This window comes from Phyllopteryx taeniolatus, chromosome 6 (genome assembly GCF_024500385.1).
Source record: "Phyllopteryx taeniolatus isolate TA_2022b chromosome 6, UOR_Ptae_1.2, whole genome shotgun sequence".
Taxonomy (NCBI): Eukaryota; Metazoa; Chordata; class Actinopteri; order Syngnathiformes; family Syngnathidae; genus Phyllopteryx; species Phyllopteryx taeniolatus.
Genome location: NC_084507.1, coordinates 24,453,672 through 24,478,044, shown reverse-complemented (window position 1 = coordinate 24,478,044; position 24,373 = coordinate 24,453,672).

Genomic DNA, 24,373 nt, shown 5'->3' with positions numbered 1-24,373 from the left:
TCTGGAAGAGGCCGGGGGCATTTGTAAGTCCAAATGGCATTACAAGATATTCATAAAGACCAGTAGGAGTATGGAAGGCAGTCTTCCACTCGTCACCTTTTCTGTGTTCCAGATGATAGGCATTGCGCAAATCCAGTTTGGTAAATACCTGGGCTCCCTGAAGTAGCTCAAAAGCTGAAGAGAGTGACAACAGAGGGTATCGATTCTTAACTGTGATCTTATTCAGGCCTCAGTCATTTATGCAGTGTCTTGGAGATCCATCCTTATTAGCCACAAAAAAGATAGCAGAATAAGTTCTGCAGATAGAGATTCCGAAAAAAAAATTTCTATGGCATCACTCTCCGGAGCTGATGGGGAAAAAAGGGATCCCCTAGGTATTGTGGTACCAGGAAGCAAGTTTATCGTGCAATCCAATGGTCAATGGGGCGGAAGAGAAGTAGCCTTGGCCTTGTTAAAAACTTCTTTCAGATCATGACAATCAACAGGGACTGCAGACAGATCAGATTGTTTTGGAAATGCCACAGGCGCTCCTCTATAGAAAGGAAGGTGCGGTCTACCTGCATGAGTTCGTCTTGCCCTTGCGCAGATTGAGAAGTTACACCTCTGACGGCTGCTGCGGGAAGGTTGCTTCTCCTCAGGGATGACATGGTTCTTTGAGCGGGGGAAACCTTTTACGTCTCCGCTCCCTTATCCGGTGGTCAATTCAAGTAGCGAGCATGATCAGGGTCTTCCAGTCCCGTAGGAAATCTCTTGCAGCCAACTTGTCTTTTAGGGTGTCTGTCAAACCTCTGTAAAACATATCATTTAGGGCCGGTTCATTCCAAGCACTGGCGGAGGCAAGAACCATGAGATGCTTCTGACTCGAACGAGATCGGGTCAGATACCTTTTTCAAGGTGTCAGAAAAGGATCAGAAGGCCACTCGCGCTCTGCAGTTCCCCATAGGCAAGCTCTGCCAGAAAGCAATGAAATGACAAAGGCAATGTGAAAGTGCTCTATTGCAAAAGATGAGGGCTGCAGTTAAAACAAAAAAATCAAGAACATTGTGTCCGAAATGCCTGACAATGACCTGGCTCCCCCGAATAACATTCAGGGGGAGCAATGCGACTCTCGGTCTGAGCTCGTGGTGCAACAGGCACCTTGTTAGGAGGGGAATCAGCACTAGCAGGTGGTCATTGCATCAACTAGCTTAACTGCTGAGGTATCCCATGCATGCTGGGTTGCAATCACCTGGTGGTGAGTTGGCTCCGATGGTGGGGGGAGATGCCGGTCCGAGGTGGCAGGCCCAAACGTATTGTGAGGGTCTGCTGGCAAGGTCTGGCGGAATCCCCTGTCAGAAGGAGTTTCAACTCCCACCTCCGACAGAACTTTGCTCATGTTCCGGGGGAGGCGGGGGACAACGAGTCCGAGTGGACCATATTCCGCGCCTCCATTGCTGAGGCGGCCGACCGGAGCTGTGGTCGGTGCCTGTCATGGCGGCAATCCCCGAACCCGTTGGTGGACACCAACGGTGAGGGATGCCGTCAAGCTGAAGAAGGAGTCCTATCGGGCCTTTTTGGCCTGTGGGACTCCTGAGGCAGCTGATGGGTACCGGCTGGCCAAGCGGAATGCAGCTCTGGTGGTCGCTGAAAGCAAAAAAAACCTTTTTTTTCGTCAATGTCTTTATGTCTCCTAAGTGTCTGTTGTCGTACTAAAGCGGCTCCAACTACCGGAGACAAATTCCTTGTGTGTTTTTTGGACATACTTGGCAAATAAAGATGATTCTGATTCTGATTCTGACATCGGGGACAGTACCTCTGGATTGGCAGACTGGGGTGGTGGTCCCCCTTTTTAAGAAGGGGGACCAGAAGGTGTGTTCCAACTACAGGTGAATCACACTCCTCAGCCTCCCTGGTCTATTCAGGGGTGCTGGAGAGGGGGGCCCGTCGGGAAGTCGAATCTCAGATTCAGGAGGAGCAGTGTGGTTTTCTTCCTGGCCGTGGAACAGTGGACCAGCTCTACACCCTCGGCAGGGTCCTCGAGGGTGCATAGGAGTTCGCCCAAACAGTCTACATGTGTTTTGTGGACTTGGAGAAGGCATTCGACCGTGTCCCTCGGGGAGTCCTGTAGAGGGTGCTTCGGGATTATGGGGTACCGAACCCCCTGATACGGGCTGTTCGGTCCCTGTACGACCGGAGTCAGAGTTTGGTCCGCATATCCGGCAGTAAGTCGGACTCGTTCCCGGTGAAGGTTGGACTCCGCCAAGGCTGCCCTTTGTCACCGATTCTGTTCATAAGTTTTATGGACAGAATTTGTAGGCGCAGCCGAGGCGTAGAGGGGGTCCGGTTTGGTAGCCTCAGTATTGCATCTCTGCTTTTTGCCGATGATGTGGTTCTGTTGGCTTTATCAAGCCGTGACCTCCAACTCTCATTGGAGCAGTTCGCAGCCGAGTGTGAAGCGGATAGGATGACAATCAGCACCTCCAAATCTGAGACCATGGTCCTCAGTCGGAAAAGGGTTGGCATGCCCTCTCCAGGTCGGGGATGGGATCCTGCCCCAAGTGGAGGAGTTCAAGTATCTTGGGGTCTTGTTCATGAGTGAGGGAAGAATGGAACGGGAGATCGACAGGCGGATCGGTGCAGCGTCTGCAGTGATGCTGACTTTATATCGATCTGTTGTGGTAAAGAAGGAGCTCAGCCGAAAGGCGAAGCTCTCAATTTACCGGTCGATCTACGTTCCATACTATTAATGGAAATACTGCTATCCAATGTATAAATGAGTCTCCAATGCCAAATTTGCGAAGTACTGCAAGTTGGAACGATGAGTTAACTTTATCAAGAGCTTTCTCTGCATCAAGTGACATGACGATTGCTTTTCGGTTTTTATGGTGTAACATGCTCATTAAATTTAATAGATGTCTGACATTTATGAAACCTGTCTGGTCATAATGGGTTATTGCCGGGAGTACCTTTTCAAGTTTTGCTGTAAGGGCTTTCGAGATAATCTTTATTGTAGCGTATATTGGTCAAATAAAAATGTAATTAATTTAGGAGAAAAGAATAAGCCGGAAGCGACGCTTGCATTTTTTTCCGGTTTACCGTAATTTTAAATTTGTTAAAATCAAACTAATGTCTCGAAAAGGGCACCGCATCACTTTTTATGTATAAAATTTAGGAAAAATGATAACAAACCTTTTTATCATTCTCGTAATCTGAAGGTTGCTACACTTTATGAAATTTTGAGTTCTGGATGACAGAACTCAGAACACACACACAAAATATAACCAAGAGTGGAATTTTATGGTACAACCCCAATTCCAATGAAGTTGTGGCATTGTGTTAAACATAAATAAAAACAGAATACAAGGATTTGCAAATCATGTTCAACCTATATTGAATTGAATACACTACAAAGACAAGATATTTCCCGTTCAAACTGATCAACTTCATTGTTTTTAGCCAATAATCATTCATTTAGAATTTTATGGCTGCAACACCTTCCAAAAAAGCTGGGACAGGTGGCAAAAAAGACTGAGAAAGTTGAGGAATGCTCATCAAACACCTGTTTGGAACATCCCACAGGTGAACAGGCGAATTGGGAACACCGATTGGCTAGAAAAGGAGCTTCCCTGAATTGCTCAGTCATTCACAAACAAAGATGGGGCGAGGTTCACCTCTTGGTGAACAAGTGCGTGAGAAAATAGTCGAACAGTGGTGGGGGTCGGTCAATTGGGTCAGAGTCACTACAAAAATAATCCCAATTTTTAATAAATGTACCTGTAATGTGATTCTCTTTTTTTTCAGTAACTGTAACAGAATACAGTTCTATATTTTTTTGTATCCATAACGCCGTTACATGTGTTCTGTTACTCCCCAAGCTGGCCTCCAATGAGCAGCAGCTTGACTTATTCCGTAAACCCAAGTTTCTACTTACTGTAGTAGATAGACAGCCAGAGAGGTTAATAATGTTGTGTTTGAGACAAACTAGGGCAGTTTGATGAGGACGAAGAAGTTGAAGGAAACTGTGTTGCGTATTCACTGAATTCTCTCAGAGCAAAGATTAAATTGAGCCTTACCCCTTCTTTTACAACTACATCATTATATAAATCGAATATACAGTCTTTTGATACGGAACTCCAAATAATGAGAACATTTCTGGAGCTGATGTATGGCTGTTCCAGGCAGATCGCTGTGACAGTATGCCAGAGATTGTTCATTAGGCTTTATGTATAGGGCTTTAATGAATGGATTGTTTGCACCGTGTTGGGGGTCAACGCTTATCGTGGCTCATACAAATGAAATGATATAAAAAATGGGTCCTCTCAGTGCCTCAGGCACAAAGGCAGAAAGTGTGGTCAGACGAGAGTTAATCTAACATGATCTCATGTGACTTGGACTCATGCCTTGCACCACTGTGTCATACTTCTGTCTCAATGAAAGTTTTTCCGTTTCACATTCTTTCTCTTTCTTTCTTTCTTTCAATTATACAGCAGCTCAATTGGTGAGATGTCAAGAGGGAAAGGTTTTTACCATATGGCTATCAAATCAGGTTTTCAAATTCCAATGAAACCCATGTCACATATGAATGTTGAGGCTGCTCGATGAAACTGATGTACGTTATAAGCACCACGTTTGGTAACGGGTTATAATAACTGTTAGACAGATGACAACACATTCACCTGCTGATGTTAAATAGCTTAACGGACAATTTGCCATTGTAGAGAAAATGTATTAGCTGCTTTGTTGCATTTGGAATGTCCCTTGAGACAACGTTTGTGGTGCATTGGTACTACATAAATAACACTGACCTGACCTAGAGGACCACATTATGGTTATTACACAACCATTAAAATGACTACAATGAACTTTATCACAATTAAGGTCCAACTGTATACAAGAAACAAAACAAAACAGCAGATTACTACTACTACTACCACTACTACTACTACTAATAATAAATAATAACTAGAGCTGCAAGCAGCTATAGTATTAAGAGCCCTTGCACCCCTGGCCACATTGGGGTACTGGCACATAGTTTATCGATTCAATAGAAATGTGCACCAAACTTTTCAGATTTATATTCGCTAAAAACCGTACATCATTTCATTCCACTTCACAGTTATTTGCAGCATAACACAGAGTGGCAAATAGCATGTCACAATGGCAACAGCATTAGATCATATGGAAAGCTTTGAATACCTTTTCATAGTCCATATGTTTAGATGAGACACCTAAAATTTTAAGTCGATCGGATTCAATCTCTAGGAGCTTGTCAAAATATGACCTCTATAAACATTTGGTAACATTTTAAAATAAATTGAAAATGGCAGACTTCCTGTTGGACTTAGGTTATGGCTCCAAGGGACTTTTTTGAAGGTATAGTGTTGTTCCATATGCCTCCCAATTTTAATAGACCTTGGTGAAACATACAGCCAGGCTGCTTTTTGACGATCTGTATGGTGTGCTACTGAGCCATTTTAAAAACATTGCACAAAAAAAATGTAAAATACTAAAATGTGTGTCATGCATGATGTGTGTACAAAGTTTCATGATTTTTCTTGCATATTTAGACACTCAAAACAGCGTTGGTTTCCTGGCGAACAGCTCAACGAACAGCATGTCGCCATGGCAACAGCAAAATCTTGTAATAACTTTTCATCTTCAATACCTTTGATGAGATACCTCAAGTTTGAAGTCAATCAGACTAAATCTCAGGAAGAGTTCATAAAAATGTGACCTCTATAAAAGGCGAAAATTGAGGTGAAAATTGAAAGTAAATTAAAAATGGCAGACCTCCTGTTGGGTTTAGGATATAGCTCCAAGATATTTTTTTTGTAGGTCTTGGGCTGTTACATATGGCTCCCAATTTTGGTGAAATGTACAGCCGGGGCGTCTTTTGTCACGTTTCGGGTTTGGTCGAAGGCGAGGAACGCAAGGCAAGAACATGGAGAACCCAAGTGCAGGGAAGCAGGGAGGCAAGGCAGGAGTGCGGGAGTCTCAAAAAAATCACATTTAATCTTCCAAAAAACAGCCAACAAGGAACGTGGATAAAGCAAAACTAAACAAAGTCCCACAACCCAAACCAAAGTAACAAAGAAACACTTGAATATCTAAAACTGGAAACAAGCTATGACCTGTGAGTAAGACGTGGACTAGATAGGGACAATGACACCTGACAATGACATAATGCAAAGACAACGACAACGACAACTGGCGACTATGACATGGCAAAGACATGTGACAACGACAATGAATCGACAAGAACTGAAAGAAACCAGGGAACTAAATACAAACAGATTGACGAGACAACGAGGAACACCTGGACAAGACACGAGTGGCTGGAGAGAGCTGATTGGTCGACACAAGGTAGACGAGAACAGGTCTAATGAGCACACGGCAAACATGGAACACAGGAAAACATGGAACAAAACTAAACACAACCCAAACCAAAACACAGACCATGACAGCTTTTTTTGAAAATGTTCAGGGGGTGCCCCTTCGCCATTTTTAAAAAATTGCACACAAAAAAAAACCCCTGTCAAATATTAAAATGGTCACCAGGCTTGATATGTGTGTAGTTTCATGAGTTTGTGTGCATGTTTAGACCCTGTGTTTTTTGGACATACTTGGCGAATAAAGATGATTCTGATTCTGATTCTGAAAACATTGTTGGTTTCTTGGCGAAGAGCGTGGCTAACAGCAAGTCGCCAACACCGTTTGTCTAAAACTCAAACTTTATATTGTGACATCATGAAGGCCTTAACAGTCTGATGAGAAAATATTAGATAGATCGGATTAACCTGCTAGAAGGAGAACAACAAAGTATTAAAACATTAAGCACTATAAAGTAAAATTTGTTCCATAGATCCTTTTACGTGTGGACTGTCATCAAGTGTATCCAATTTAGAAAATATATGACCATCTGGAGTTTAGTTACAACAGCTTTTGATGTCACAGCGACTCATCAAAATTCGCCATGCTGCCGCGGCCACTCCTCCTGCCATGACATAAATTTTTTTTTTTTTTACAAAGCATGATTGAGGCTGCGGCACATTGGCCGACTGGTTAGAGCGTCAGCCTCACAATCCCCGCCCCCGCCTGTGTGGAGTTTGCATGTTCTTCCCGTGCCTGCGTGGGTTTTCTCCGGGCACTCCGGTTTCCTCCCACATCCCAAAAACATGCATTCATTGGAGACTCTAAATTGCCCGTAGGCATGACTGTGCCCTGCGATTGGCTGGCAACCAGTTCTGGGTGCACCCCGCCTCCTGCCCGATGATAGCTGGGATAGGCTCCAGCACGCCCGCGACCCTAGTGAGGAGAAGCATCTCACAAAATGAATGGATGGATGGATGATTGAGGCTTGAGGCTTAACTGACAAAATTTCAGATGGATGTGCTCAACCTGCTCGGCACAGTACATTATAATGTAAAGCAAGACGTTTTTGTCAACACGAGGTGGCGCTATAATGAAATATTGTCATTGCGAAAGTATGATCCCTGTGAATGTGGAAAAAATGTCAAAAAAGGGCTAAAATTGTCTTTTCAAAAAATCACAGCCCTCCCAATTTTTATAGCCATAGGAGACTTGTAGTGCGGCCATTGTTTTTTTTAGATTTGTAGGGGGCGCTACAAAGCACATTTTTAGTAATCACATAAAACAATTTTAAAATATCAAATTTTTCACCAGCCCCGATGTGCCTGCAAAGTTTGATTTGAATCGGGTAGGTTTAGACTGTCAAAAATGCGATCATTTAGGGAGAATAATAATAAATATTATTATTAACATTAACAATAATTATAATAACAATACGTTTTCCTACAATTACAATAAAACCCTCGCAGCGGTCGCTGCTCGGTTCCTAATTATAATAATAGGAATAATAAATTGTATTTGTATTGCACTTTAGATCAAAGTGCTTCAGAGGAAATTTTAAAAAGTAAATGAATAAAATTGGGTACAATTATGAAAGTATCATAAATTATTATTCATTAAAAAGAAAAATTAAGAAACTAAAAACATGTTTTTTTAAAAAGATAGTTTTGAGGTCACATTTCAAAGCATTTGTAGCCCTCCCAGACCCTCAAATGGTCTGGGAGGGCGTTCCACAGCCTTGGAGCTGCAGAGGAGTAGGCTCCCCATGTTTACTTCTGGGGGCTTGGAGGGGTTCTTATGGCTGCAGAATGGAGGGTGTGTGAGGGAGCCTGCAGGGCGAGGATTTCTTTTCGGTAATGAGTCGCATGCCTGAGAATGCACTGGCGGTTGAGGAGGGAGACCTTGTACTCAATTCTGTGAAGCATGGGAGGCAATGCAGGGATTTCAGGATCGGGGTAATATGATCATACGTGCCCACGCTCATCAGGAGCTTGGTAGTGCTGTTCTGAATGAACGGCAGTCTCTGGATGGTCTTGCCGGGGATGCTGATGAGGAGTACATTGCAGTAGTCCAGCCTGGAGGAGACAAAGGCATCGACAAGTTTCTCTGCATCTGCCAGGGTTAGAGTTGAACTGAGTTTGGCTTAGTTCCTGAGATGGCAAAAAGATGTCTTACGGAGGTGTTTGGAAATAATCTTAAGAGCCCAACATTTAATTGAATTGCCTTTTTTTCCATACTGAGTCAAGTCTCGCTTACCCCAGGCTCCCCTGCTCCTTGGAACTAAGGGAGTCCTGACCGGCTCTCCATTTAAAGGGTTAGAGCTCCCCGTTATCCCTGCGTCCACTGGACACAGTGGACCGAGATCGGCAACGGGAGCTTTCTTAAGCCAGTGTCAAGAGAGATTCGCCTAGGTTCTCACAGCTGCTAGTGAAGTGTCGGTCCCGCTTCAGTTAGGCCTCACCTTTACAGAGTAACCTTAGCAGATGTTGGGTGAAAATCTAACCACACTTCTTTAAGGCTACTCTCTCTCTGTCAGGACCTGTTACTGTTTAGATTATAGCCAAAACAACCTTTCAAAAATAGAACTGTAATAATCAATGGTTGTGGTATATGTATTATATGTTATTAGGTCTGCTAACATAGATAACGCTGCACTCATTACTCTGAGAAGAAAAGGAAATGACATTTTTCCACGCTCAGAAAAAGGTACTTTAATAAATAGGAATTAGAAAGGACACAAGCATCAAATAATAAAAATAAAAATAATAAAATTCACAAAAAGGAACTGTGTGTGAAACATCTACTCACTCAGAAATGAGATGAAATGTTCCAAGCCAACCCTTTGAAAAGAAAACCGAAACAGTTAAAAAACATCAGTGGTGTCACATTCAAAGTTTCAATAGATGGTAAATAAAAACAGTCCAAAGAGTGAACATCCAAAGCATAATAAAAATAAAATTCAATTCAAATGAAAAAAGGAATAGTCGATTGATCAGGGTTCAGAAGAGAGAGGTCGGGGCTCCGTCCCTATCATCGTTGCTAAACTCCTCTAGTTTGTTCCAGCCCATTCTCTATACAAGAGGTGGGCTTTGTCAGGGGCCTTGCGTCACCCTGATCTGGCTGTTAGGCCTATGAGAGCACTTTTGGAGTCATCTGAAAATGACTCACCCTCAGCTCTAAAAGTTTATTATGTTTTGTGCCCTTTAGCCTAGAGACAAATCATATGATGGTAAATTTCCCCGAATTAGTTAAAACTTCTGATAATTGACCCCTTCTTCTTCACATATAAACAAACAACCATTTGCACTCACATTCACACCTACGGGCAATTTAGAGTCTTCGCATGCACGGGGGAGAACATGCAAACTCCACACAGGCGGGGCTTCGAAACCCGGTCCTCAGAACTGTGAGGCAGATGTGCCGCCCATTAAAGTACATATTTCATCAAATATCAGACATTCCATTGTAAGTCCCACATTTACAATGAAGGGTCACAAACACTTCATCAACTATCACACATATGACAGCGTGGGCACAGATGATTGTGGGCTTCTAACAGTGACCAAAACTACATGTAATAAGCTGTTACAGGTTTTATACGTTTGCAATTATGCATCAAGCGAGCAAAAAAATTTAAGACTATGTGGTGACACTTGAATGACCTCTATTTTGGCTCCATCTTATGGTTAACTAGTAATTGTACATGACTGGTTGACTTTCACTTCTTACTTCAACTTTCCACTTCATGAGAGCAAAAAACATACTTGCATAGTACATCGTTTTATTTAGTTTATTTGTGGTGTTAAAACTGATGGGGGAAAAAAAAAGACTAAGAGCTTGGTCAAATGAGGTTGGGCTCTTGCCAGCCGGAAGTACGTGTCACGTCATTGTAAAAAAGGTCTTGCAGTCAAGCAGAATCAAATTAAAATTACATGAGGAAACAATCTTGTCTTTGTTGTTGTTGTTTAATGAAATCTTTGCAAAGAGAGAGAAGACAGCAGAACGACACAAGTTGTTTGTGGCAGTTGCAGCCATTCTCTCTGAAGAGGTCAGAAGAAACATCAACGCTTATAGAAATACAGACAGAGAGAGAGAAAATAAATTGACTACCTTGTCCGCCATATTCACAAAGCTACTATTGGTCCCAGGGTTTTTAGTCATGACCCTCTTATATATTCCAAGGAAGGAGGCAGGATGGGAACAGAAAAACAAGTTGAGTTTAAACATCTGTTGTTGCTCACAGGGAGTCTAAGCACAATTGCAAGGTTACAGAGAAGTTATGAGATGGAAAAAGTATAAGATATTCTCTCTCTTTCTCGTTCGGTGCAGACACTTTTTTGCTCGCTCTGCTTGCTCCGCCACTGTTTACATTTTTTCTTGCTAATAAGCTTCTTTTTCTAATAAATAAACTTTAGACGCAACGACTCCTGGATATTTTTAAACCTGTGGGACTGTACGTTTTTTGTAGATAGTCAGTTATTGCCGTATTCCAATATTTTCTGGTACCCTCTCACCATTACATGAGCGTGGCCTGCTAATTAGCACAAGCCTGCTATTTGCAACAAGACCAGCAACCAAGATGCCTCCCTTTTCCGTGGAGGACTATCACGGACTACTGCAAAGGATGTCAATCCTGGAAACAAAAATCCACCGTCTTCAAGTGTATGTGGATGTAAATGGACAGTCGGGGAATGAAACTACTCTGCTGATGTCTCAAAATGTTGAGCAGAAGTGTGCTAACAGACAGCCACTTAGCTCAACAAAGAGGACGGATGTGGACTATAAAAAGAGTATTGGATCATCCAGCAGTTCTCCCTGGAATTCGCTGGGCGCAAAGCCCAAAGTTATGGGACAGCATCAAAAAGGGCGGACACAACACCAGCAGATTACTGAGGAATCCGGCTGGCCTGCGTTGCGGGCTGCTTCAACCCAGAGTGAGCCGCCATGGACGGTCGCTACAGCGAAGGGCAAGAAAAAAGGACGCGAGTCAATGCAAAACATTAACATCAGACTTACAAATAGATTGGAGCCACTTTTACAAGACCCCAGCCAAGAATGCTCATCCCCCACCACCACTGAAAGGTATGAAACTGAATCATACAAGAAAATAAATTACACCCCTTACGTTAATAGTTGGCGATGAAGCTGTCAAGGATCTGAAACATTGTTGCATTGAGAAGAACACCACATTTCTGCTTTATTTTTTGGGGGGGAGTGCAGACATCTTTACAAGGAAGATGGTTTCTGGAGACAAGGGTTTAGGTTGTTGGCTGCCAAAATAATTTTACTGTGTACGTCATTCAGCTGCCTGAAAGGAAACGACTGGCTTTGTTGACACGGCTGAAGGACAAAAAGTTCCAGTTGTTCCCAAACAATCGGAGGAACAAGAGATAAGGAAACACGAGGCGCAGATGGATTTATCAGCGTCACTCAGCCAATCAGATGAAGGAAATGAGATGAGGCATCCATCCATCCATCCATCCATCCATTTTCTCCCGCTTATCCGAGGTCGGGTCGCGGGGGCAGTAGCTTTAGCAGGGATGCCCAGACTTCCCTGTCCCCAGCCACTTCCTCCAGCTCTTCCGGGGGGATCCTGAGGCGAAGGACATAGTCTCTCCAGCGTGTCCTCGGTCGTCTCCGGGGTCTCCTCCCGGTGGGACGTGCCCGGAACACCACACCAGGGAGGCGTCCGGGAGGCATCCGAATCAGATGCCCCAGCCACCTCACCTGGCTCCTCTCGATGTTGAGGAGCAGCAGCTCTACTCTGAGATCCTCCCGGCTGACCGAGCTTCTCACCCTATCTCTAAGGGAGAGCCCGGACACCCTGCGGAGGAAACTCATTTCGGCCACTTGTATCCGGGATCTTGTTCTTTCGGTCACAACCCACAGCTCGTGACCATAGGTGAGGGTAGTAACGTAGATCGACCGGTAAATCGAGAGCTTCGCCTTCCGGCTTAGCTCTTTCTTTACCACAACGGATCGATACAAAGTCCGCAAAGACCTAATTTAATTGACTTTCCAGCATTTATTTGCGGGTGGTAGCTATCATGTGTTCTGAGGTCAAATTGAAATATGTCAGAAAGCTGTTGTCAGAGAAAAGCTTTCCAAGAATTCTGAAAATAATGTCGGTCAATTGTGCTGCCACCACTTACTTCAATTCTTACTTTAAGATGTCTAACAGATCGAGACAGTGTTTTGTAAGAGCACTGATCGTTATTTATAATGACGAATAATAATGTAACATTTGTAATTTATCATTATCTTTGAGACTGATAACCAAACCATTACTAAATGTAAATACATCAAAAGTGCTCTCGACACATTACGAAAATTTGGGTGGAATAAAAGCTCTAGCTAGGTACTTTTCCTTTCCCCAAAAGCCTGTGTCTGTGTCAACACGAGGTCATGTAAATAACGAGTTAAGGGTTTTGAGTAGTCTGACAATCGAAGGACTTTCTTCTGTTGGATAAAATCTGCCTCAGCATCTTTTGTCCAAGGGATGCCAATGAAACAATCAGTTAGGCATAATTACTGATCCAGGATCTGCAAAAATTTGTCGTGCCCAAATGTAACAGCTGTACCGTTATTAGATTTTTCATCTGAAATTTTGGGGTTTGAATTTTACATTTTTCAGATTAGTTGGAAAATGTATGTTTCATCCTTCCATCCATCCATTTTCTGAGCCGCTTCTCCTCACTAGGGTCGCGGGCATGCTGGAGCCTATCCCAGCTATCATCTGGCAGGAGGCGGGGTACACCCTGAACTGGTTGCCAGCCAATCGCAGGGCACATACAAACAAACAACCATTCGCACTCACATGCACACCTACGGGCAATATAGAGTCTTCAATTAATGCATGTTTTTGGGATGTGGGAGGAAACCGGAGTGCCCGGAGAAAACCCACGCAGGCACGGGGAGAACATGCAAACTCCACACAGGCGGGGCCGGGGATTGAACCCCGGTCCTCAGAACTGTGAGGCTGACGCTGTAACCAGTCGTCCACCGTGCCGCCCTTGTATGTTTCATATATACCAGATATTACTTCTATTAGTTTTATACAACCTTCACATGGCGGCATGGTGGACGACTTGTTAGAGCATCTGCCTAACAAATTCCTTGTGGCTAATACAGCAGATTCTGACTCTGATTAGGGAATGTCGTCAATGATTGCCAACTGTGGGCTTGTGATGCCCTTTGAGACACTTTTGTGATTAAGGGCTATCACAAATTAACTTGTTTGCTGCGCACAGGTTTAATCCTCATTTCCACTGTGATGTGTCATGCTTCCGAAGAGCTCATTAGAGATAGACAACGGAAATGGTGAACAACGGCTTTTAGTGAAGCTTGTTCAGGCATACAGACATACTCCTGACTGCTCGATAACTGGCTAGAGTCCATAATACACTGTTTGGCCGCAGTATGAATTTTTCACAAATCGAGGGTACAAATACACTATAGCACAGTCATAAGGATCATGACTTGCACTGGCCTACAAGGGGACATTACACATCACAATACAATATACAAAATAATCGACAGTAAATCAGTGATTCCCAACCACGGTGCCATCAAACCCAAATGTTTTCAGCCTACAGGAAATATCCATTGACCTCACTGGTTAATACTTTTGGGAGTGGGTGTATCCTGATCACAAAATTAAAATGACATTCTTTATAATTGGTGCATATAGTTGGATCAGGTGTATTGTATCTCTCTTTTTCTTCGTCTCCAGACAAAACACACATACTGGAGACGTTGATTCCAAATAGACCATCTGGTCCGGTCTCGCTTGACTTCACTTTCTGCTGCTTCATGCGAGACAACACAGCTGTGCCGCGGCGTGGACGAAATAACTGATGGTGTGAAAAGGTGCTATCATCATTACAATTAATATTATTGTTAACTAATTCATATTCATTATGAATTGTTAAATAATAAACCTGTTGTGGTTATTCTATTGGGCATGTGCTTGCTTAGCAGATCCAGTTCTGGGTTTGAATCTTGGCTGTTTATATGAGCCCTGGGATTGACTGGTGACCCTCTCACCCAAAATCACATCAATCCAGAACTTTATACATGACAAATAATTCTTTAGCAGCGGGTGTAGTGCCCTCTGCTTTTAAACGTGCTCGGATCCAATCTCTTTTCCAGTAGCCTAACCTCGATTCTTCTGATGTTAATCATTTTGGGCCAATTTCAACATTTCCAGAAAGGTGGTTTCTACACAGCTTTGACATTTTATGTCAAACAACAACCTCTGAGTTATTACACTTTGGTTTTAAGGCCGATTTTGTCACGGTTCTTCTTATCAGTGTGTTTTGCTGCAGTTTTTTGTTTTATTTTCCTTGTCTGCGGATGGGCCGAGCCTCTGCACACACTTGAAGACAATGACAATGAGTTCCCAAACATACTGTACTGCACTGTGCACTGACGTCAGCCCTTCATCCAAAGTTCCATTGCCCTGATGTTGCAGGGAGTGTTGCTTCATTGGCAATATGTCGCTCAGACATCAAAAGCTCCATCGCCCTGATATTGCAGGGAGAGCGTTTCCTCATTGGCAATATGTCGCCGATACGTCAGCATTCAATTGAAAATTACGACCGCACGATGTCTGAACGATTAAACCTGGAGCACCAGCCAGCATCGTTCTGCTCCATTAATTCTGCTGATCAGCGCAGTGCGGCATTCGCTTGCCCAATGTGCATTGGCATGTGCAATGACCAAAATCATCACCCGGATTCGTCCTCTGACAGCCTGAAAAACTAGTGAGCATGTCATTTCTATAGCTCACGTTGGGTTACAACAGAACAAAGTGTGAAAAAAAAACAGTCGAAATGAAAGGCGAACCAATTACATAATTAAAGAATGATCACAAAACATCGGTGGCTAGTAAATCCGATACACACAGATTTCTATTCTGTAGTATTAGTTTGTGAAAATCAGAACCGGCTGGTCGAGTTCCCTTTAATATGTGGGTAAAGCTGGGGCTCGTGGCCCACTCGCTTTGTCCCTGCAGTAACACACAATTTCATGACCTGTGGCAAGATTGTCATTTTATGCCAATTTCATTGAAATGATAACTTACCTGAAAAGTGCTGCATTGCACTTCGATGAGTACAGCTGTGAGCCGCTACACTAAAACTGCGAAATTCCCGCTCACGCAACACGGGATCGGCCGAGATGGGTACTGTGGAATTGGCGAGCTGAGCGGGACAGGTATGCATGCAGCGTGGTCAGAGTCCGCACGTCTCTGCTGATGCCGCACTTCTGTGACCGGGTTGAATTAACAGCGTGCAGAATGAACATTTAAAGCAGTCCATGTAAGACACAAATAAATACAGATTTATTTTTTCTTTTTCAAAATAACATTACAGCTGACAATGAAAACATTCGATCAGCCCCTCCCCCCATTGACAAAAATATTTCGAGCTGTGTATAACAATCATGAATCGAGGTATGTGGAATATTACCCACCAAACGCCTCTTTCCCCCGTTGGCGATTTAATTGCGAGTAATTCTCTGGCCAATGGCTGGGCACCCTACATAAAACAAATCCGCTGAAGCATGTTAAATGTGTTTGTTGCAGGAAATTTAACACCAGCCAATGCAAAATTCCAAACTGGCTGCAGCATGAGCAGAGAAGTCGGGCGGTGACTCCCCATTGCACGCGTGCAGTTTTGAGCCGAAGCAAATCAGACCTCGACGAGATGTTGAATGAAGCTAGGAAAGCCGCTTTTCAGCCGATACTTATCAGACTGCCAGCCAGCGTGCCTTCCTGAGGCCGACGTATGTTTGCCGACTGGGTTGGGTTCTCAAGTGCGGGAGTAGTACAATACTATTTATTGCATTGCTTGCCACTATTGGCCATTCACAGTTGTTACTATCATTGCTCAGCTTTGCTTTCGTCACTTCTGTTACTCTAACTCCCTTTTAAAGTTAGAAAGTACGTTTGCAGATTTTTGCTCTCTGTGTATTCTTAACTTCTGTTGTCCAGATTCCGTTTCTATTTTTCGATTGTTGGCGTCTTCTTTTCGCTGTGGCATCATCAGTCTGTTTCAATTTAGTTTCGTACTGTGTCACTCATTCATTCGCATCAACAGTTTGTCGTCATTGATTTTTTTCCTTTGTTAACTTGTTTTTTCTCATGTTGTCTCCCTTGGTTGACCATTTTTTATTTTGCTCTATTTGTTTGGTTTGGGATCAAAGATTCAGCATGTACACCTTATTAAGTTTGAGCATTGGCAAGTGGCTTCATCGAGGCAAGGGATGCTCATTACCCACACCAAGCACTCATTGCACGAGATCATGGAAGCTGCAGATACGCTGAGTTCACACACAGAAAAGACATGTGCTTAATTCTCTGCTGTGGGTTCTTCATCCAACACTGAATGTGTTTCTTTTGGCACACCGGCACCCCTGGTTTCTAAAGCATTTTAAAGTTGTTAACCAAACATTATTCACCTTTATTTACCATTATTCTCATTGATATTCGACTAACAGCCTTCCATCCATCCATCCATTTTCTACCGCTTATCCGAGGTTGGGTAGCGGGGGCAGTAGCTTTAGCGGAGACGCCCAGACTTCCCAGGCAGCTGTTCCCAGGCCAGCCGAGAGACGTAGTCTCTCCAGCGTGTCCTGTGTCGTCCCCGGGGTCTCCTCCCGGTGGGACGTGCCCGGAACACCTCACGTCAGGGAGGCATCCCAATCAGCCACCTCATCTGGCTCCTCTCAATGTGGAGGAGCAGCGGCTCTACTCTGAGATCATCCCGGATGACTGAGCTTCTCACCCTATCTCAAAGGAAGCATCACTTTGGTGAATGACCAATGAGCAGCCAGCATCACGCAGAGCTGTGCAGGTGGGGGAGGGACTTAAGTGAACAGAGTGATTCGTTCAGTGAACTGGTGTACTGAGGAACTGAAGAATTGAAGAGTGATTCCTTCGTTGAGGTTATTGTTCACGATCCGTTACACACGAGTGATTCATTCGCTGAACTTCTTCATTTGTGGTCCGCTAAGGAGCGATGTACTAGTACGTGATTCATTTGCACAAGGAAGGACGTACTATGCAATGAACGTACTCATGAGTGATTTTACGTCCTGACGTCCACACGGGGATAGCTTTCACGAGCAGCTTCAAGCTAACGGCTAATTTTTGAGTCAGTCAAGCACAGGAAAACAAGCGCACATTTAAAATAATAAATTAATAATAGATGTTTTTACGTACACATACATATCATTTCCTCTGTGAACTCTAATGCGATTATTAAACCTTTTGATTTCATAATAATAGTAATACATTAAACTTATATAGTGCTTCTCAAGACACTCAAAGATGCTTTCCACTAATCAGATGGCAATAACAGCAAGGCGAGTAAGCAGAAAGCCCGGCTGGCGGGGGCTGGCGGGGGCTGGTGTCAGCGATGCCGTCCACCGTGGAAAATCAACTAGGGATCTCTTGGAAAGGACCGCCCCCACTCCTGAATCCAATGCGTCCACCTTGACAACAAAAGGAAAATTGGGATTAGGATGAGTTAAAACTGGCGAATTTGTGAACAGATTAACAAATACTGTTTCAGCTTTACCGACTCTGAGTGGAAATGGTGATTCTCCCCCTTAAAGGTCAGTGGACAAAGATATTAAATCGATAAATATGATTCAGAATGCGCCTTCTGCTTTTTGCATCTAGCATCTTCTGGTCTTCCGCTCTATCCGGCGCTGTGACGTCACATGAGCCAAACAGCCTGTTCATTCGGCTTTGTGTGCTATTGTTCCATGCTGTTGTTCCCGTCCTTGTATATTTGTCGTCGTATGATGTTGCGATTTCACAATGGTTTATTGTGTGGCATTTGGTTTTACAAATGGTTCAGGCAGTGGCAAGAGGTTCTTTGGCTTTCCAAGTCAAAAAGGAATACATGACCAGCGGATAGCCAAAGTCAATCGACGGGAAGAAACGTGGTCAGCTATGGGTGCCTTGCAAGCATTCCAAACTCTGTGCCGATCAATTCGAACCGGTGTCTTTTGCGAAAGACTTAGCAGAAAGCATTGGGTACACAGGTGGAGTTAGCTAGAGGCTGAAACCAGCTGCGGTGCCACCTATTTTTCCTACGGCCATCGGGACCTCAACCGCCAGTAAGAGAACTAAATCTCGCAGCCGGAGCACGACTCTATTATGGTTATTAATCACTGGGCAGTAGGAACAAAAGACCCGCACAGTACTTTTCAGGACTGTCGTCTGTACTTTTGCCTATACGACAAGCCGACAGACACGCCAAAGAGTTTCTGTTATAAAGCTACTCGAGCGAGGGGCACACAATATATAGGACTACTGCATACTATGTAAAAGCTTGTGCCGTGTCACTGAAACATTTATGAATATAAAATACGTATCGTCGTGCTCAAAAATATTTGCACCACTGGGGTTCCATAATTTCTACCCATGACTGTATAAAAAGACATGCTTTTTTTCCCCCCCCTCAACTGCCTGACCCCATGAGCATCTTGATTAAAATATGTGACTGTTTTGAAATAACTCATTGATTAAAATAATGTGCAGTTAGGTACATTGCCTGTGTGGATCAAACTCGAGCCTACAAATCCTTCTGCGCAGTGTGACTCGTCAAGGGGTTATTCGCAAATAAAGTGGTTAATCTTGCATCAGTATTATTCCAGATGGTGTCCAAATTACGAGCAGCGAAAGAAATAGTTGGCAACCAGAATGTCACATCAAATGATGCTAATACCGTCATGGATGGCACAGAAATTCTACCGCAACTCTTCGTGTATCCGGGCTACGGTTGACAATAAGCCAGTCAGTACGCAAACAAATTTTACAATTGAAAAATCTCACGACACGCCAACAAGCAAAAATGTCAGAAAAAGTGGGGTAAATGCACCAGGTTCAACAAAGTTCTGGTTTAATTAGACTTTTGGGTATTTAAATCCACAATCGTTCTAGTTTCCGCTCTCCCACTATGTAATGTACCTGTAGACCATGAATGTTAAATAAATGAATGTCACTGAAATGCACTTTTTCCATTTTCTTATTTCCAAGCGCAGTGTTGATGCTGCAACTGCGCATAATGTTTGACTGTGTTACGATAGTTAAAAATACTCTTGAGGAATAGAACCTCTGCCTTGTTTATTTGATGAACACATCGGCCCACTACGCTACTGTATTGTACTGGTCATTATGGTGGAACTTGGGGAGCCAAGTTTTTTTTTTTTTTTTTTTTTACGGTGGTACTTTGTGTAAAATAGTTTGAAAACCACCGGTCGACCTCGTCTTCGCTTTGAAAAACTTACTCCATTTACTGGGTCTTCATCACTGATTGGGCCATTTGTCTGGATGGACTCCCAGAAGCTGGCTTCCAGCACACGTACTGATTTAGACAGTTGGCTTCAAATCCTTCATGTTCAATGATGCAACTCATTCCAACAGTCAACTTTTCTTCGACTGGCGACAGACACTCTCCACCCCTGCCAGCTGTGGATGGCGTTCTCTACAGGAACACCTGGAATGGAAAGGATTTGTAATTAACGTCAGACCATTCACATGAATGTTCCGCTGTCATTTCACTTGTTCCCATTGACATTGATTCTTTTCTGGCAATTCTGCTCATGATCTTATCATGGACAACCTCCAACTTGTAAAACATTTCCTTGTGCATAGCTGTGTGTTTTTTGTATTTCACTCATGCTTTTCTTTTTTTTTTAACTTTTGCTTCAATGCTATTTATTAAGGGATCCCAAATGGATTTTCATTGTTACTGTGACAGTGACAACCAAACAATCAGTATCTTTATTGAACCAGAAATTTCAACCCACTTAGACCACTGTTTTTCAATAGTATTCTTGCCAAGAAACCGGAAGAATACTGACCAAATGTACAGAATGCACATACAATATAATACATATTACAACAAATTCATATAAGCGCTACAGAGATGGATGGATGGATGGGTGGATGGACCAACACGAACGGCCGACTGCTCATACTGCGTCTGTTCATGACTACGTTTCTATCGACAAGTGAGGATGCTGCAGCAAGTCAATTATGGATTTATGGGATGCACAAAGACATCAGTCCGTATTTCCGGTATTGTGTCATCTCTTCTGCAGGCAGTGCCGTCGCATCGACCCAGTGGCCACTCTCTTTCTCTGCTGTAGAGGTACTACTTGGCTGCTCATCGTCGTCACTGTCAGACTCAAACATGTACGGTTTGACGATAGCAAGTTCAGTTGGGTGCTCTGCGCATCGAAATCGTCTTCCTCCTCCTATTCCAACACGCTTCTCGCCATTGCATATAGAGTGTAGCGCGCTGTGGTTGGCAATTGCAACATCACTGTTGCGGTGGATAGCGTAACTACACCACGGCGTCTCGAGCTTTGGGTATGTTCGGGGAGTGCTCAATATGGGTAATTCAAAACCTAATTTTTAGCTAAACTATAGAGTGGGTACGGAAGGTTTTCAGACCCCTTTAAATTTTTCACTCTTTATTATATTGCAGCCGTTTGTTAAAATCATTTAAGTTGTGGTTTTTCTTCCTCATTAATGTACACACAGCACCCCATATTGACAGAAAAAAAACTTCATTGTTGAAATTTATGCTGATTTATCAAAAAGAAAATCTGAAACCCCCCACCTCCCACGTTGAGGTTCACGAGAGTGTAGACTCCTTCCGCCTTCAGGACGAGTCCTGACTGTGCCTATGCACCAGACAGCAGTTCAGAGTACCCACCCAATAAAGTGCTCCTGCTTGGGAATCCCTCGTTCTGCTGGGGGACTTCAGTGGTCACGTGGGCAATGACAGCAAGACCTGGAAGGGCATGATTAGAAGGAACTGCACCCCTGATCAGAACCCGAGTGGTGTTCTGTTATTGGACATAGGTGCTTGCTATGGATTGTCCTTAATGGACACCGTGTTCAGCCATAAAGGTGCTCACAGGTGCACTTGGCACCAGGACACCCTCAGCCGCAGTTCGATGATCTACTTTGTGGTCGTGTCATCACACTTGTGGCTGAATGTCTTGGACACTCAGCTGAAGAGATGGGCAGAGCTTTCAAGCGATCACCACCTGGTGAATCTGATGGTGGTGGTGGAAGACGCCAGTCTGACCTGACAGACTTAAGCGTATTGTGAGGGTCTGCTGGGAACTCCTGGCGGGGACCCCTGTCCGAAGAAGTTTAAACTCCCGATTCCGGCAGAACTTCGACCAGGTCCTGGGTAAGACGGGGGACACTGAGTCCGTGTGGGCCATGTTCTGCGCCTCCATTTTCCGACCAATCAGAGGTGTGACCGTAAGGTGGTTGGTGCCTACCATTGAACCCATTAGTGGACACCGGTGGAGAGGAATGCTGTCAAGGTGAAGAAGTGTCCTATCGGGCCTTTTTGGCTTGTGGGATTCTGGAGGTAACTGATGGGTACCGTCGAGCCAAGCAGAAGACAGCTTTGGTGATCGCTGAGGCAAAAACCTCTTTAGCAGATGTTGAGGTTCTGTTGGCATCATTAAAGTGAGTGAAACCCAACTCATTTTTTTATTTTGTTTCTAAAGACATTAAATATGTTTGAAGTGCTGAAAACATAAAAAGAATGAGAACAATATCAGAATCAGAATCAGAATCATCTTTATTTGCCAAGTATGTCCAAAACACACAAGGAATTTGTCTCCGGTAGTTGGAGCCGCTCTAGTACAACAGAGAGTCAATTTACAGAACACTTTGGAGACATAAAGACATTGACAAAAAACAACAACAAACAACAATTGTGCAAAAAGATGCAGAGTCCTCTAGCACTTAGAGCAGTTCGAATGGCTAATATCGCAATAGTCCGGTGCAATGACCATTGTGCAAAGGGCACTGAGACTTCAAGGAGTGTATGCGGTTTAAAGTGACGAGTACTGCGATAATCTGGGACAATGGTTGTGCAAATGTTACAGATACTCCTCAATCAGTGTGCAAATGGAGCAGATGCTACTCTGGCATGAGTGGCCACTATATGCAAATAGTGCAGCACGGCGAGACAACTACAGTGAGTGCACGAGTAATACATAATTGGCCCCACAGAAATGTGACAACAAACTCAAGTCAGAAAATTGCCAGCTTGTTGTAATGGAATTGTAAGTTAGCTGTTCAAGAAGTTGATTGCAAGAGGGAAGAAGCTGTTGGAATGTCTACTAGTTCTAGTTTGCATTGATCGGTAGCGCCTACCTGAGGGAAGGAGCTGGAAGAGCTGGTGACCAGGGTGGGGAGGGTCCGAGAGGATTTTGCACGCCCTTGTCTTAGTTCTGGCAGCGTGCAAGTCCTCAAGGGTGGGTAGGGGGGTACCGACAATTGAAGTCCCCCAGCACAACGATGGAGTCCCCAGCGGGAGTGCTCCCCAGCACCTCCTCCAAGGACTCCAAAAAGGGTGGGTACTCTGAACTGCTGCTTGGTGCATAGGCACAAACACCAGTCAGGACCCGTCCCCCCACCCGAAGGCGAAGGTACGCTACTCTCTCGGCCACCGGGGTGAACCCCAACGTATAGGCGCCAAGCCGGGGAGTAATAAGTATACCCGCCTCTCACCGTGGGCAACTCCAGAGTGGAAGAGAGTCCAACCCCTCTCGAGAGGACTGGTACCAGAGCCCAACCTGGCGTGGAGGCGAGTCCGACTATATCTAGTCGGAACTTCTCGACCTCACACACCAGCTCGAGCTCCTTCCCTGCCAGAGAGGTGACATTCCACGTCCCTAGAGCCAGCTTCTGTAGCCGGGGATCGGATCGCCAAGGTCCCCGCCTTCGGCCACCGCCCAGCTCACACTTCACCCGACCCTTATGGCCCCTCCCACAGGTGGTGAGCCCATGGGAAGGGGGACCCACGTTACCCTTTCGGGCTGTGCCCGGCCGGCCCCCATGGGTGCAGGCCCGGCCACCAGGTACTCGCCTTCGAGCCCCACCACCAGGCCTGGCTCCAGTGGGGGGCCCCGGTGAGCCTCGTCCGGGCAAAAGGAAAACCAAGTCCATTGTTTGTCGTCATCATTAGGGGTCTTTGCTTTGTCTGGTCCCTCACCTAGGACCTGTTTGTCATGGGTGACCCTGCCAGGGGCATAAAGCCCCAGACAACTTAGCTCCTAGGATCACTGGGACACACAAACCCCTCCACCACGACAAGGTGACGGCTCAAGGAGGGGACTTACAAGGATAGTTAGAATATATGCATAACTCTCACTATATTGAAGAAGGAAAGTCAAGACAGTTGGCCATTGGGTTTCTGATTGGTTAAACTATGTGACTTAAGCCATTGTTTGTGTTTGGATTGCTGCCCGAACATGTGGCCGAGCCCAACTTCATGAAATAAAAAACAAAACCAGACTTGTTTCTTGAGTCACTGGAACTCCTCGATTGAAAACTCAACACACGGCGGTCAAAAACGTTTTAATCAATAATGATGAATCAATGAAGACACACAGGGCTTAAAGCTTGCACTGAAAAAAAAGATTGACTTTAATTCTGCTTGAAAAAGTTGATACATTACCATCTAACCCTTACCCCAGATTTGCTTCCGAAAATGTCGTTGTGATGATGCAACAACAGGAAGCTCTGAATTAATATCTTTTTGTCGTTGTTGTATGCATACACAATGGCATTTCCAAACATGACCTCAGGGACAGATAGACAGATAGGATCCAAGATTTTGTAAATTGGCAGTGGTACGGCAGTACTGTACATGCAGGAGGCACACAATAATGAGCTGGGGCCTCATGTACAAAAGGTGCGTATGCACAAAAACGTGGCGTCCGTTCTTTTTCACGGTAAAGTTCAGATGTATCAAGAGCGACATGACCGTGGAAATGTGCGCTGCCTCACGCCAACTGCGTGGCTGGCGTACGCACGTTTCTGCAGCTTTTGGTGCTGTGGCGACACTTCGAGGCGATGCTGGGAAACTCTTCTCATCAATCTGCACACCAGAGACACGTGAACAATTAGCACTGATGAACAATTCATGCCCGGCAACCTTTGATTTCAACAATGCAATTGAGGCGAGGA